The sequence below is a fragment of the Giraffa tippelskirchi genome, chromosome 7 (genome assembly GCF_054371585.1).
Source record: "Giraffa tippelskirchi isolate mGirTip1 chromosome 7, T2T-mGirTip1v1.2.pri, whole genome shotgun sequence".
NCBI lineage: Eukaryota > Metazoa > Chordata > Mammalia > Artiodactyla > Giraffidae > Giraffa > Giraffa tippelskirchi.
The window spans coordinates 114,093,494-114,107,261 of NC_137281.1; the positions used below are offsets into that span (position 1 = coordinate 114,093,494).

The 13,768-nt window shown below is 40.0% G+C and overlaps 1 protein-coding gene and 1 long non-coding RNA gene across 2 annotated transcripts in view; one reads left to right on the forward strand and one right to left on the reverse strand.

The window, feature by feature from the left end:
* Positions 1–303: 303 nt before the first annotated feature.
* Positions 304–9,642, forward strand: LOC145513517 (uncharacterized). Its single transcript, XR_014059460.1, has 2 exons — positions 304–1,418; positions 7,611–9,642. It is a non-coding gene; the product is annotated as an uncharacterized LOC145513517 (long non-coding RNA).
* LOC145513510 (uncharacterized) overlaps positions 1,213–13,768 on the reverse strand; it is a 44,972-nt gene continuing 32,416 nt past the window's right edge. The window contains exons 4-5 of the mRNA XM_081510094.1: positions 5,902–6,113; positions 1,213–1,544 (exon numbers count right to left, since the gene is read on the reverse strand). The gene's annotated coding sequence lies outside the window, so the exon portion shown is untranslated. The remainder of the gene's footprint in view (positions 1,545–5,901; positions 6,114–13,768) is intronic.

Below are 13,768 nucleotides of genomic sequence, written 5' to 3' on the forward strand. Positions count from 1 at the left end.
AGTAACATCTAAGACACTGAAGGAAAGCAAATGTGCAACAAAGATTTTATATCCTTAGTAAAACTGACCTTAAAGTATAAAGAACACATTCATATGCAAGAACTCAGGAAATATAAATCCCATGAGCCCTTCTTAATAAATGTACTCAAGAATAAGCTTCAGACAACCAAAGTAATTATGGAGACATCAGCATAAGGACTTTTGGTAAGTGTTAAATATATAGTTCTCATAGAACTAAGATTCAGTTCAGTTCAGTTTAGTCGCTCAGTCATGTCTGACTCGCTGCAATCCCATGGACTGCAGCACGCCAGGCCTCCCTATCCATCACCAACTCCTGGAGTTTACTCAAACTCATGTCCACTGAGTCGGTGATGCCATCCAACCATCTCATCCTCTGTCGTCCCCTTTTCCTCCTGCCTTCAGTCTTTCTCAGCATCAGGGTCTTTTCAAATGAGTCAGTTCTTCGCATCAGGTGGCCAAAGTATTGGAGTTTCAGCTTCAGCATCAGTACTTCCAAAGAATACTCAGGACTGATTTCCTTCAGGATGGACTGGTTGGATCTCCTTGCAGTCCAAGGGACTCTCAAGAGTCTTCTCCAACACCACAGCTCAAAAGCATCAATTCTTTGGCACTCAGCCTTCTTTATAGTCCAACTCTCATATCCATACATGAGTACTGGAAAAACCATAGCTTTGACTAGACAGACCTTTGTTGGCAAAGTAATGTCTCTGCTTTTTAATATGCTGTCTAGGTTGGTCATAACTTTTCTTCCAAAGAACTAAGATTAATCGGGATTAAAAGGATGAAATGCTAGCATATAAAAGATATATGATATTTCAGTATACATCATATATATCTATATAAAATCATAAAACTGGGGAAGGAATGAAGATAGCATATGCCCACCATTTTTTTGGTAACTATTTTTAGTAATCATAATTAGTCATGGTAGTATTAGACTATATTGTTCTAAGTCAAGATAAAGCAAATAAGTGCTTATGGGATATTGTGATTCTGATTCTATCATCCCTTGTGTCCTTGAAAATCAAGATTCTCAGTGTGAAAGAAAGTAGATACAGATGAAATAGAAAGGAGTTATGTAAAAATTTTGTAGTCTTGAATCTGAATTGGAAACTTCAGTATGTATGTATGTATGTGTATATATACTCTCTATGCACTGAAAAGGCCTAGAAATAATGACAAACAATAATATGAGGCTTTGAAAACTGTTTTACATTAAAAGGAATAATGTTTCTTGGAGAAGTGGCTGATTGCAGATTTGGAACAGGAATTAAAGTATCATCTTCTGAATTGTCCATTACCTTTGTTGCTGCTATTGTTTAGTCACTTAAGTAGTGTCTGACTCTTTAAGATTGAGACCCCGTGGACTATAGCACACCAGGCTCCTCTCTCCATGGGTTTTCCCAGGCAAGAATACTAGAATGGGTTGCCATTTCCTTCTCCAGGGTATCTTCCTGACCCAGGGATCAAACCTGTGTTTCCTGCACTGCAAGCAGATTCTTTACCACTGAGTCACCCAGAACCTGGGAAAATAAAAACATAAAATAAAAATCCAAGAATTTGTCCTCCTCACCTATAAAAACTACCCCACAGGGTAAATAATACATGGGGTGAATGTCTTCCTACAAACTTAATCCAGTTAGTATACAAAAACAGCTATTTTTTGAGCTATTTCAAATCCTAAAAGATGATGCTGTGAAAGAGCTGCACTCAATATGCCAGCAAATTTGAAAAACTCAGCAGTGGCCCCAGGACTGGAAAAGGTCAGTTTTCATTCCAATCCCAAAGAAAGGCAGTGCCAAAGAATGCTCAAACTACCGCACACTTGAACTCATCTCACATGCTAGCAAAGTCATGCTCAAAATTCTCCAAGCCAGGCTTCAACAGTAAGGTGAACCTTGAACTTCCAGATGTTCAAGCTGGATTTAGAAAAGGCAGAGGAACCAGAGATCCAATTGCCAACATCTGTTGGATCATCAAAAAAGCAAGAGAGTTCCAGAAGAACATCTACTTCTGCTATGCCAAAGCCTTTGACTGTGTAGATCACAACAAACTGTGGAAAATTCTTCAAGAGATGGGAGTACCAGACCACCTTACCTGCCTCCTGAGAAATCTTTATGCAGGTCAGGAAGCAAAGTTAGAACTGGACATGGAACAACAGACTGGTTTCAAATTGGGAACGGAGTACATCAAGGCTATATATTGTCACCTTGCTTATTTAACTTTTATGCAGAGTACATCATGTGAAATGCTGGGCTGGATGGAGCACAAGCTAGAATCAAGATTACTGGGAGAAATATCAATAAATTCAGATATGCAGATGACACCACCCTTATGGCAGAAAGCGAAGAACTAAGTAGCCTCTTGATGAAAGTGAAAGAGCAGAGTAAAAAAGCTGGCTTAAAACTCAACAATCAAAAAACTAAGATCGTGGCCTCCGGTCCCATCACTTCATGGCAAATAGATGAGGAAACAATGGAAATAATGACAGACTTCATTTTCTTGGGCTCCAAAATCACTGCAGATGGTGACTGCAGCTATGAAATTAAAAGACACTTGCTCCTTGGAAGAAAAACTATTTCCAACGTAGACAGCATATTAAAAAGCAGAGACATTACTTTGTCAACAAAGGTCCATCTAGTCAAAGCTATGGTTTTTCCAGTAGCGTGAGATGTTGGACTATGAAGAAAGCTGAGCACTGAAGAATTGATGCTTTTGAGCTGTGGTGTTGGAGAAGACTTTTGAGAGTCCCTTGGACTGCAAGGAGATCCAACCAGTCCATCCTAAAGGAAATCAGTCCTGAATATTCATTGAAAGGACTAACGTTGAAGCTGAAACTCCAATACTTTGGCCACCTGATGCGAAGAACTGACTCATTTGAAAAGACCCTGATGCTGGGAAAGATTGAAGGTAGGAGGAGAAGGGGACGACAGAGGATGAGATGTTTGGATAGCATCACCAACTCGATGGACATGAGTTTGTGTGAGCTCTGGGAGTTGGTGATGGACCAGGAAGCCTGGCATGCTACAGTCCATGAGGTTGCAATGAGTCGGACACAGCTGAATGACTGAATTGAATAAGAGAACACAATGTCACATATAACTTTACCAAAGAGATTAAACTTGGATCTGATTCAAGTCTCTGGATCCCACTGCCAACTGGCAGAAAACACAGAGGACAGGGAAACAAGCTGAACTGCACAGTGAGGACAAGATCAGTAAAATCCAGACTTTGTGAAACTGCGGGTTGAATGACCCAAGTTCTTTAAAAGATAAATTATAAGGGAAAGAAAGGAGTTGAGGGAGAATCTGTGGATTAAAAGACACCTAAAGGACACATCAAGTTTTACAAAGTGAGCAAGATTACATGGTAATATCTAGGAGCACACACGAGTCATCACAAACTCTTGAGCAAACATAAGGAAGAGATCACTCTCAAAATCAGGATAGACAAATGGGCGAGCTGTCTCAGGATGATATCTGAAGGGGCTTCTAGAGTGGCTGCAAAAATTCTCTTTCTTGACCTGGACAATGGTTTAAAAAGTGTTCTGTACTTTCTGTTCTGTGCCTGTGTGGCTTTCTTTTAATTGTTAAAAAATAAACAAGCTGGCGTGCTGCAGTCCTTGGGGTTGAAAAGAGTCAGACATGACTGAGCGACTGAACTGAACTTAAAACATTCAAAATGTTCATTTCAGTGAATGCATGTAAGAATGCTTGCATGAATGAACAAATGAAAAGCCTAACAAGTCATGAGGCCCTAAGAATAGCTTTCTTTTCTTTGAGCTTTGGTTCCCAGATTTGTGAAATGAATTGCTTAAACAATAAACTTGAGACCCTTCCAATTCTGTCACTCCAATAACTTATGCTTCTAATAGCAAACATCTGTTGATTATTTTGTTGTTGTTTGCTAAGTCGTGTCCACCCCTTTGCGATCCCATGGACTATAGCACGCCAGGCCTCCCTGTCCCTCACTATTTCCTGGAGTTTGCCCAAGTTCAAACTGAAAAAAAAAAAATTAAACTAAAAGAAAAACTAGAGATTTCAACAATGTTCACAAAGGGTGGTGGCTGTCTTCTTTTAAGTTATGGTTGTTATTATTTTGCCTAAAGAAAGGTGAGCTAATATTTTGGAAAGCTTCATCAACGGACGAACTTCATCTGGGTCTCCGCTTTATGTCTTTTACTCCATGAAAATGTCTTTTCAAAGCAGTGTTATCTGCCCACGAAGAATTTAAACAGGAGTCATCATCATTTTCTTCCAGTTTCTTGAGCTCCTCCTGTCTTCTGTGATATTAGAGCATCAGCTGTTTCTGCTCCTCGCTGCTAATGATGGGCTCTCGTGCTGGAGCTCCCTGGCCCTCTTGCTGAATCTTGACGATGATTTTGACCATTGAATCAATGATACTATCCAATCATCTCATCCTCTTCTGTCTTCTTCTCCTTTTGCCTTCAACTTTCCCAGCATCAGGGTCTTTTCAAATGAGTTGGCTCTTTACATCAAGTGGCCAAAGTATTGGAACTTCAGCTTCAGCATCAGTCCTCCCAATGAATATTCATGGTTGATTTCCTTTAGTATTGACTGGGTTGATCTCCTTGCTGTCCAAGGGACTCTCAAGAGTCTTCTCCAGCGCCACAGTTCAAAAGCATCAGTTCTTCAGCACTCAGCCTTCTTTATGGTCCAACTCTCACATCCATACATGACTACTGGACAAACCATAGATTTGACTGCATGGACCTTTGTCAGCAAAATGACGTCTTTGCTTTTTAATATACTATCTAAGTTTGTCATAGCTTTCCTTCCAAGAAGCAAGCATCTTCTAATTTCATGGCTGCAGTCATCATCCACAGTGATTTTGAAGCCCAAGAAGAGAAAATGTGTCACTGCCTACTTTTCCCCCTTCTTACACTTCCCCAAGAAGTAATGGGACTGGGTATCATGATCTCAGTTTTTTGAATGGTGAGTTTTAAAGCCAGCTTTTTCACTCTCCTCTTTCACCTTCATCAAGAGGCTCTTTAGTTCCTCTTTGTTTTCTGCCATTTAGAGTGGTATCATCTGCATATCTGAGGTTGTTGATTTCTTCCAGCAATCTTGATTCCAGCTTGTAGTTCATCCGGCCTGGCATTTTGCTTGATGTACTCTGCATGTAATTTAAATAAGCAGGGTGACATTATGCAGCCTTGACATACTCCTTTCCCAATTTGGGACCTGTCCGTTGTTGCATATAAAGTTCTAACTGTTGGTTCTTGACCTGCATACAGGTTTCTCAGGAGACAGGTAAGATGGTCTGGTATTCCCATCTCTTTAGGAATTTTCCACAGTTTGTTATGATCCATGCAGTCAAAGGCTTTTTGCATAGTCAATGAAACAGTAGTAGATGTTTTTCTGGAATTCCCTTGGTTTCTCTTATGATCCAATGAATGTTGACAATTTGATCTCTGGTTTCTCTGCCTTTTCTAAATCCAACTTGTACATCTGGAAGTTCTCGGTTCATGTACTGCTGAAGCCTAGCTTGAAAGATTTTGAGCATAACCTTACTAGAATGGGAAGTGAGTGCAATTAACATTCTTTAGCACTGCCCTTCTTTGTAATTTGGATGAAAAACTGACCTCTTCCAGTCCTGTGGCCACTGATGGATTTTCCAAATTTGTGGACATATTGAGTGCAGCACTTTAACAGCATCATCTTTTAGGATTTGAAATAGCTTAGCTAGAATTCCATCATCTCCACTAATTTTGTTGGTAGTGTTGATTAATTACTTACCAAGTGCTAACTGTTTTGTATATGTTGTCATTGAATCTTCATAAGAGTCAGGCTTAGAGAGTATGTAACTTGCCCAAAGGTAATTGGCTTGAATTCAGGGCTAGCAGATCTCAAAACTTACCTTGCTATGCTAAGATGCTATGCTGAGATACTGTGATAGCAGTAGTTGCTTTTATAATAGGATATCCTTCCTTGATGTCAAATTAAAGGTGAAATGGTTAAGAGGTCAGGTTCTACAGACTGATCTTGTGAGTTCAAATCCCATCTCCAACACTTAGCAATTGCTTGACTTTGGGCAAATAATTTATACTTGCTGTGCCTCAGTTTCTTTATCTGTAAAATGGAGATAATCATGGTATGTATCTCAGACGAATGTTGTGACAATTATATAAGTGCCTAGCATAATGCCTGGCACATAGTAAGCATTAACTGTTTACTATTTTCATCAAATAATCCATTCTTATTAACTGAGCTCATATGTAATAACTGTTAAATGTCAGATTAGACAAGGGCTAAACTTTTCACTTTTAAAAATATGTAATAATGTTATTCTTTATCCAGATTCTCAGATACAAAGTTTTGAAGTGCTAAGTTTTGCATTAGAAGAGTGACTTTAGTAACAACAAGGTAATACTTTTGGCACCACTAGCTAATTTCTCTAAGGAAAAAAATATTCAACTAAATACATAAATTGTCCTTTTGCCCTTCTGTTTTTTGAACCTTGTATTTGGTAATGCCACTTGAATAGTAAATACTGGCATGATTTACTTAGCCTTTGATCCGTTTTTCCCAGCAGCTAGATAAGACTCCAGATTGCTTTAAGAGTTTTTCAAAATTTTTAAATTTAAAAAATTTTATTGATGTATAGTTGATTTACAATGTTGCATGAATTTCCTCTGCACAGCAAAGTGACTCAGTTATACATGTATACAGTTATACATGTATAACTGAGTCACTTTGCTGTGTATGTGTGTGTGTATATATATATATATTCTGTTTTATACTCTTTTCCGTTATGGTTTGTCACAGGAAATTGAATATAGTTCCCTGTGCTATACAGTAGTACCTTGTTGTTTATTCATCCTCTATAATAGTTTCCATCTGCTAATTCCAAACTCCTAGTCCCAAACTCCCAATCTTCCCCTCTTCCTTCCTGTTCCCCTTGGTAACCACAAGTCTGTTCTCTGTACTGGTGAGTCTTTTTTTGTTCCACACATATGTTAATTTGTATCAAGTTTTAGATTCCACATATAAGTGATATCATATGGTATTTGTCTTTCTCTTATGATTTACTTCACCTAGTATGATAATCTCTAGGCCCATTCATGTCGTTGCAAATGGAATTATTTCATTCTTTTTGATAGCTGAGTAATATTCTATTGTGTGTGTATATATCTGTGTGTGTGTATGTGTGTGTATTCTATTGTGTATATATTTATGTGTGTGTGTATGTATGTATGTGTATATATATATATACATACATACACACACACACACACACATATGTGTGCTTCCCTGGTGGCTCAGATGATAAAGAATCTGCCTGCAATGCAGGAAATCCAGGTTCGATCCCTGGGTTGGGAAAATCTCCTAGAGAAGGGAATGGCTACCCACTCCAGTATTCTTGCTGGAGAATTCCATGGACAGAGAAGCCTGGCAGGCTACAGTGCATGGGATCACAAAGGGCTGGACACGACTGAGCGACTAACACTTTCATATGTATGTGTGTGTGTATGTGTGTATGTATGCATGCATGTTAAGTTGCTTCAGTCGTGTCCAACTCTTTGCCACCCACTTGATGACAGCCCACTAGGCTCTTCTGTCCATGAGATTCTCCAGGCAAGAATACTGGAGTGGGTTGCTGTGCCCCTACTCATATATATGTGTATGTATATATATACAAACACACCACATTGAAAAAGGAATCTACTGACCACTAATAAGTAAAAACAAATTAAACCTGTTTCCTAATTAAAAGAAATACAATGCATTTAATTAGCAACACACAAAAATTGTCCAAAGAATAATCAAGAACCTAATTTTATTATCTTCTGCTTTATACTGAATATAAAAGCCCTATCTCCTTGCTGCTGCCACTGCTGTCAATGGAGACACTTCTTGGGGACTCTGCTTCTCTGAACTAGAGTAGAATTGTCCCTGCCAAGTGATTACAACTCTTTTGACAAATTTTAGACTGTCAAACCTTTGAATGACCTGAGAGTTCACTGCTGTTTTACATGAGGGAAGCCAGAGGTTGGCCCCTGCTTTAATCTAATTCTATATAAACTATAATTGGGAGAAATTCCTCTATAATAACTAATATTTGAATGTCACCCTTTACAAGTTTCTGGCGCTGCTTCAGATTTGTTTTTTAATATTTATATCACATTGATGATCTAATCAGCATCTTGTCAGGAGTTCATTTTACTTATCTTTGTATTCCTTTTGCCCTGCATAAAGCCAGGCTCTTAGGCCTATAAATGCTGAATGAATAAATGAATGAGAAAATGAATGAATGACATCTATAAGCAAATTTGAGAGTCTAATGGGAAAAGAAGAACTGAAAAGTATTGTGGGCACTCACTTTTCATTGTTTCTTGTTGCTTTGTGGTCCTGTTTTTTACAGAAGTTCTACTTAATCTTCAAGGTGCAGGGAACTTCTGTTCTCAAGAAGACAAATTAGTAGACTAAAAAGAACACTTTGATGGAAATCCATCAAATACTCATTCAGCAGTGAGAGCTGTAGGTGAGGATATACTAGAGATCAACTTGAAAAATAGAAGATAATCTATCTTCTGATACAAGGAAACACCTGGGAGGAGTAGGTAGCAGCTCTTTTTCTAAGGTTACCCTGCAGAGGCCCTGGACTGCTTAACTCCTGGCTACCATAGCAAAGCTTTCTTCTGCAATGCATCAGACACTAGGTGCCTCCCTTGTTCCCCATGCTGCTGTATATTTAGAGTCATAAAGAGGAAATATGAACATTTAAAAATTTTTTATTCTTTATTTGGGCCTTGAACATTTGCTTGGGAACCTATATCAATTTCTTCCCAACATATCACATCTTAATAGTTTGGACCAATATAGGCCTCTTTAAAAATAAGTAAATGGAAAGCAATCAAAATAAAATCATCAGGCATACAAAAAGATTTTGCTTTAAAAAAAGATAAAAAGCATTTTGTGTAATGGGAGCAAATGTTTCTTATGAAAAATTTTACTCCTTATATTTAAAAAGATAATTCTGAATAATTTCTAATTAATGGTTTCAAGATGATGAAAGAACAAAAGACAAAATTATCTGAGAATTTTAAAAAAAGTGTGGAGATGAAAACTTAAAAACTGTAATGGAAGACTTGTAGGTAAGGATGGTAGATTGAAGCAAGATAACTGATTTTTTTTCACCTCCCTGTTCTTGGAGATTAACTAAAAATAGGGAAGAGAGGGTCAGAGATTCATAAACAGTAACCAGTCAAGGAAAGTGGGACAATTGTCCAAAAAGGTAATGAGCAAAACATGGAGATTTGAGTCTGAAGCAGTCCAGAATGGCCTCTAAACCTCCCCTCGCCTCTCAGAGGCCTAGTGAAGGGAGAAGGAGAGTGAACCCAATCCTGAGAATCCTCACAAATACTCTCCAATTTGTAAGAGGTATACTGTAGCAACAAGTCAGTAGCCTTTGAAAAAGCTAAGCAGGAGCGGGGCTAAGATGGCGGAGGAATAGGACAGGGAGACCACTCTCTCCCCCACAAATTTATCGAAAAAACATCTGAACGCTGAGCAGAACTTAACAAAACAACTTCTGAACGCTGGCAGAGGACATCAGGTGTCCAGAAAAACAGCGCATTATCTTCAAAAGGAGGTAGGAGAAAATATAGAAGATAAAAAGAAAGACAAAAGAGTTAGGGACGGAGACCCGTCCCAGGGAGGGAGTTGTAAAAGAGGAGAAGTTTCCAGACACCAGGAAACCCTCTCACCGGCAGGTTTGGGGGAAGATTTTGAATCTCGGAGGGCAACATAACCGGGAGAAAAAATAAATAAAACCCACAGATTACGTGCCTAAAGGCAACTCCCAGCAAAGAACCCCAGATGCTCGCATCCGCCATCAGCAAGTGGGGGCTGAATAGAGAGGAGTGGGCGGCACTGCTTAGGGTAAGGACCGGGCTGAATGCCCTGAGGGCAATCTGAGGGAGCTAACGTGAGATAGCAACCTAAACTGTGGGACAGCCAGAGAGAGAAAACTATCCTGCGAAAAGCCCAAATCTAAGGCACTGCCAGCCTGCTCACAGAACAAAGGACTGAGCAATACTAGAGGAGAGCTAGCCGGCTGCGGACCGCCCCATCCCCTGCCGGACACAGCGGGCAGGCGGGACCAGCCAGAGCTGGAAAGGGGCAAACTCGGCCCCAGAGAGGGCACCCCCTACCAAACTGCAAACAGGCTTCCAGTTTCTAAGCAAAGACTGCCTGAGATCCCGGAGGGTCGACAGCCACCGGGAGGGTCGCAGCCAGAGACCAGCTCCCCAGAACTAACACAAAGCACACTGGAGCCGGGCGCGCCCGTAAACTGAGGCGGGGACCAGGGAGGTGATAAGCCGCACCGCCCCAACAGGGGAGAGTGCACTCGCCAAACTCCTGGCTGCCTGAGCTGCCCCGACTGGAAACGGCACAAACCGCGGGCCAACTGAGTCTGCGCCTTTGTGGAGTACCCGGGAACCTGAACCTGAGCGGCTTAGACCTGGGAAGTGCACGCATCTCAGGGCCCACTCCTTGGCCGAGTAACCTGAAGCCTGAGCAGGGTAGACTGGGAAAGCACACAAGCCGTGAGCGGGGACGAACCCAGTGCGGCCGAGACACTGCGAGCTCTCCACACACATGCCAGTGATATTGGTTTGCAGTGTTCCTCCCTCCCCACAGCATGACTGAACAAGCGACGAACCTAAAGAGACCACCTCCGCCCCTTTGTGGCAGGGCGGAAATTAGACACTGAAGAGACCTGCAAACAGAAGCCAAATAAACAGAAGGAAGCGCTTTGGAAGTGACAGGCCAACAGATTAAAATCCCTGTAGTTATCACCGACTGCATTGAAAGGGGCCTATAGATCTTGAAAAGTATAAGCAGGAACAAGGATCTATCTGAAACTGAACAGACCCCACACTGCTCACAACAGCTCCAGAGAAAGTCCTGGATATATTTTTACTATTATCATTTTTTTTTTCTTTTTAATTAAAAAAAATTTTTTTTTTTTTTACTTTAAGTCCTCTATTACACCTTTAATTTTCATTTTTATAACCCACTATTACCTTGCAAAAAAAAAAAACAACTAATTTTAAAGCAAACTGCATACATATATCTTATATTTTTGTGATTTTGTTTTCTTTTTGTCTTTTTTTATATTGTATTTTTCTAAGAATCTAACCTCTACTCTAGATTTTTAATTTTGTTTTACATATTTGATATCAATTTTGTACATTAAAGAACCCAATCTTTAGTACCCATTTTTACTCAGGACTGTGATTACTGGCTTGATTACTCTCTCCCCCTATTGACGCTCTTTCTTCTCCCCCAAGGAACCTCTATCTCCCACCCTCCTCCTTCTCTTCTCAACCCAATTCTGTGAATCTCTGAGGGTGTTCTGGGCACTGGAGAACACTTTGGGAACAGAATACTGCCCAGATCTCTCTCTCCCCTCTTGATTCCTCCCTTTCTACTCATGCTCACCTCTATTACCTTCCTCCCCCCTCTCTTTGTATCTCTGTGAACCTCTCTGAGGGTTCCAGACTGTGGAGAGCACAGAGGGAAGTGCTTACTGGCTAGACTGCTCTCTCCACGTTTGAGTCCCCCTCTTCTCCTCCTGGTCACCTCAACCCACCCCCCCCCCTTCACCTCTCCATGTAATTCAGTGAACCTCTCTGGGTATCCCTCACTGTGGAGAATCTTTTCACCATTAACCTAAAAGTTTTATTATCGATGCTGTATGGATGGAGAAGTCTTGAGGCTACTGCAGGAAAAAGACTGAAAGCCAGAGGAAACATAAATTAATAAGAGATCATCCAAAAGCCTCCACATATACACTGAAACCAAGCTCCACCCAAGAGCCAATAAGTTCCAGAGCAAGACATACCATGCAAATTCTCCAGCAACGCAGGAACATAGCCCTGAGCATCAATATACAGGCTGCCCAGAGGCATACTAAATCCATAGACATCTCAAAACTCAATACTGGGCACTCCATTGCACTCTAGAGAGAAGAGATCCAGCTCCACCCACCAGAACACTGAGACAAGCTCCCCCAACCAGGAAACCTTGACAAGCCACCCGTCCAACCCCACCCACAGTGAGGAACCTCCACAATAAAGAGGAACTTCAATCTACCAGAATACAGAAAGGCCACGCCAAATACAGCAATCTAAACAAGATGAAAAGGCAGAGAAATACTCAGCAAGTAAAGGAAAATGATAAATGCCCACCAAACCAAACAAAAGAGGAGATAGGAAATCTATCTGAAAAAGAATTTAGAATAATTATAATAAAAATGATCCAAAATCTTGAAAACAAAATAGAGTTACAGATAAATAGCCTGGAGACAAGGATTGAGAAGATGCAAGAAATGTTTATCAAGGACCTAGAAGAGATAAAAAGGAGTCAATATATAATGAATAATGAAATAAAGGAGATAAAAGACACTCTGGAGGGAACCAACAGTAGAATAACGGAGGCAGAAGATAGGATAAGTGAGGTAGAAGATAGAATGATGGAAATAAATGAAGCAGAGAGGAAAAACGAAAAAAGAATCAAAAGAAATGAGGAAAACCTCCGGGACCTCTGGGACAATATGAAACGCCCCAACATTCGAATCATGGGAGTCCCAAAAGAAGAAGATAAAAGGAAAGGCCATAAAAAAATACTCGAGGAGATAATAGTTGAAAATTTCCCTAAAATGAGGAAAGAAATAGTCACAGAAATCCAAGAAACCCAGAGAGTTCCAAACAGGATAAACCCAAGGCGAAACACCCCAAGACACATATTAATCAAATTAACAAAGATCAAACACAAAGAACAAATATTAAAAGCAGCAAGGGAAAAACAACAATTAACACACAAGGGGATCCCCATAAGGATAACAGCTGATCTTTCAATAGAAACTCTTCAGGCTAGAAGGGAATGGCAGGACATACTTAAAGTAATGAAAGAGAATAATCTACAACCCAGATTACTGTACCCAGCAAGGATCTCATTCAGATATGAAGGAGAATTCAAAAGCTTTACAGACAAGCAAAAGCTGAGGGACTTCAGCACCACCAAACCAGCTCTCCAACAAATGCTAAAGGATCTTCTCTAAACAGGAAACACAGAAAGGATGTTTCAACACGAACTCAAAACAACAAAGTAAATGGCAACGGGACCATACTTATCAATAATTACCTTAAATGTAAATGGGTTGAATGCCCCAACCAAAAGACAAAGGCTGGCTGAATGGATACAAAAACAAGACCCTTATATATGCTGTCTACAAGAGACCCACCTCAAAACTAGGGACACATACAGACTGAAAGTGAAGGGATCGAAAAACATATTCGGGATGCAAACAGAGACCAAAAGAAAGCAGGAGTCGCAATACTCATTTCAGATAAAATAGACTTTAAAATAAAGGCTGTGAAAAGAGACAAAGAAGGACACTACATAATGATCAAAGGATCAATCCAAGAAGATATAACAATTATAAATATATATGCACCCAACATAGGAGCACCACAATATATAAGGCAAATACTAACAAGTATGAAAGGGGAAATTAACAATAATACAATAATAGTGGGAGACTTTAATACTCCACTCACACATATGGATAGATCAACTAAACAGAAAATTAACAAGGAAACACAAACTTTAAATGATACAATAGAAAAGTTAGATTTAATTGATATTTACAGGACTTTCCACCCAAAAACAATCAATTTCACCTTTTTCTCAAGTGCACACGGAACTTTCTCCAG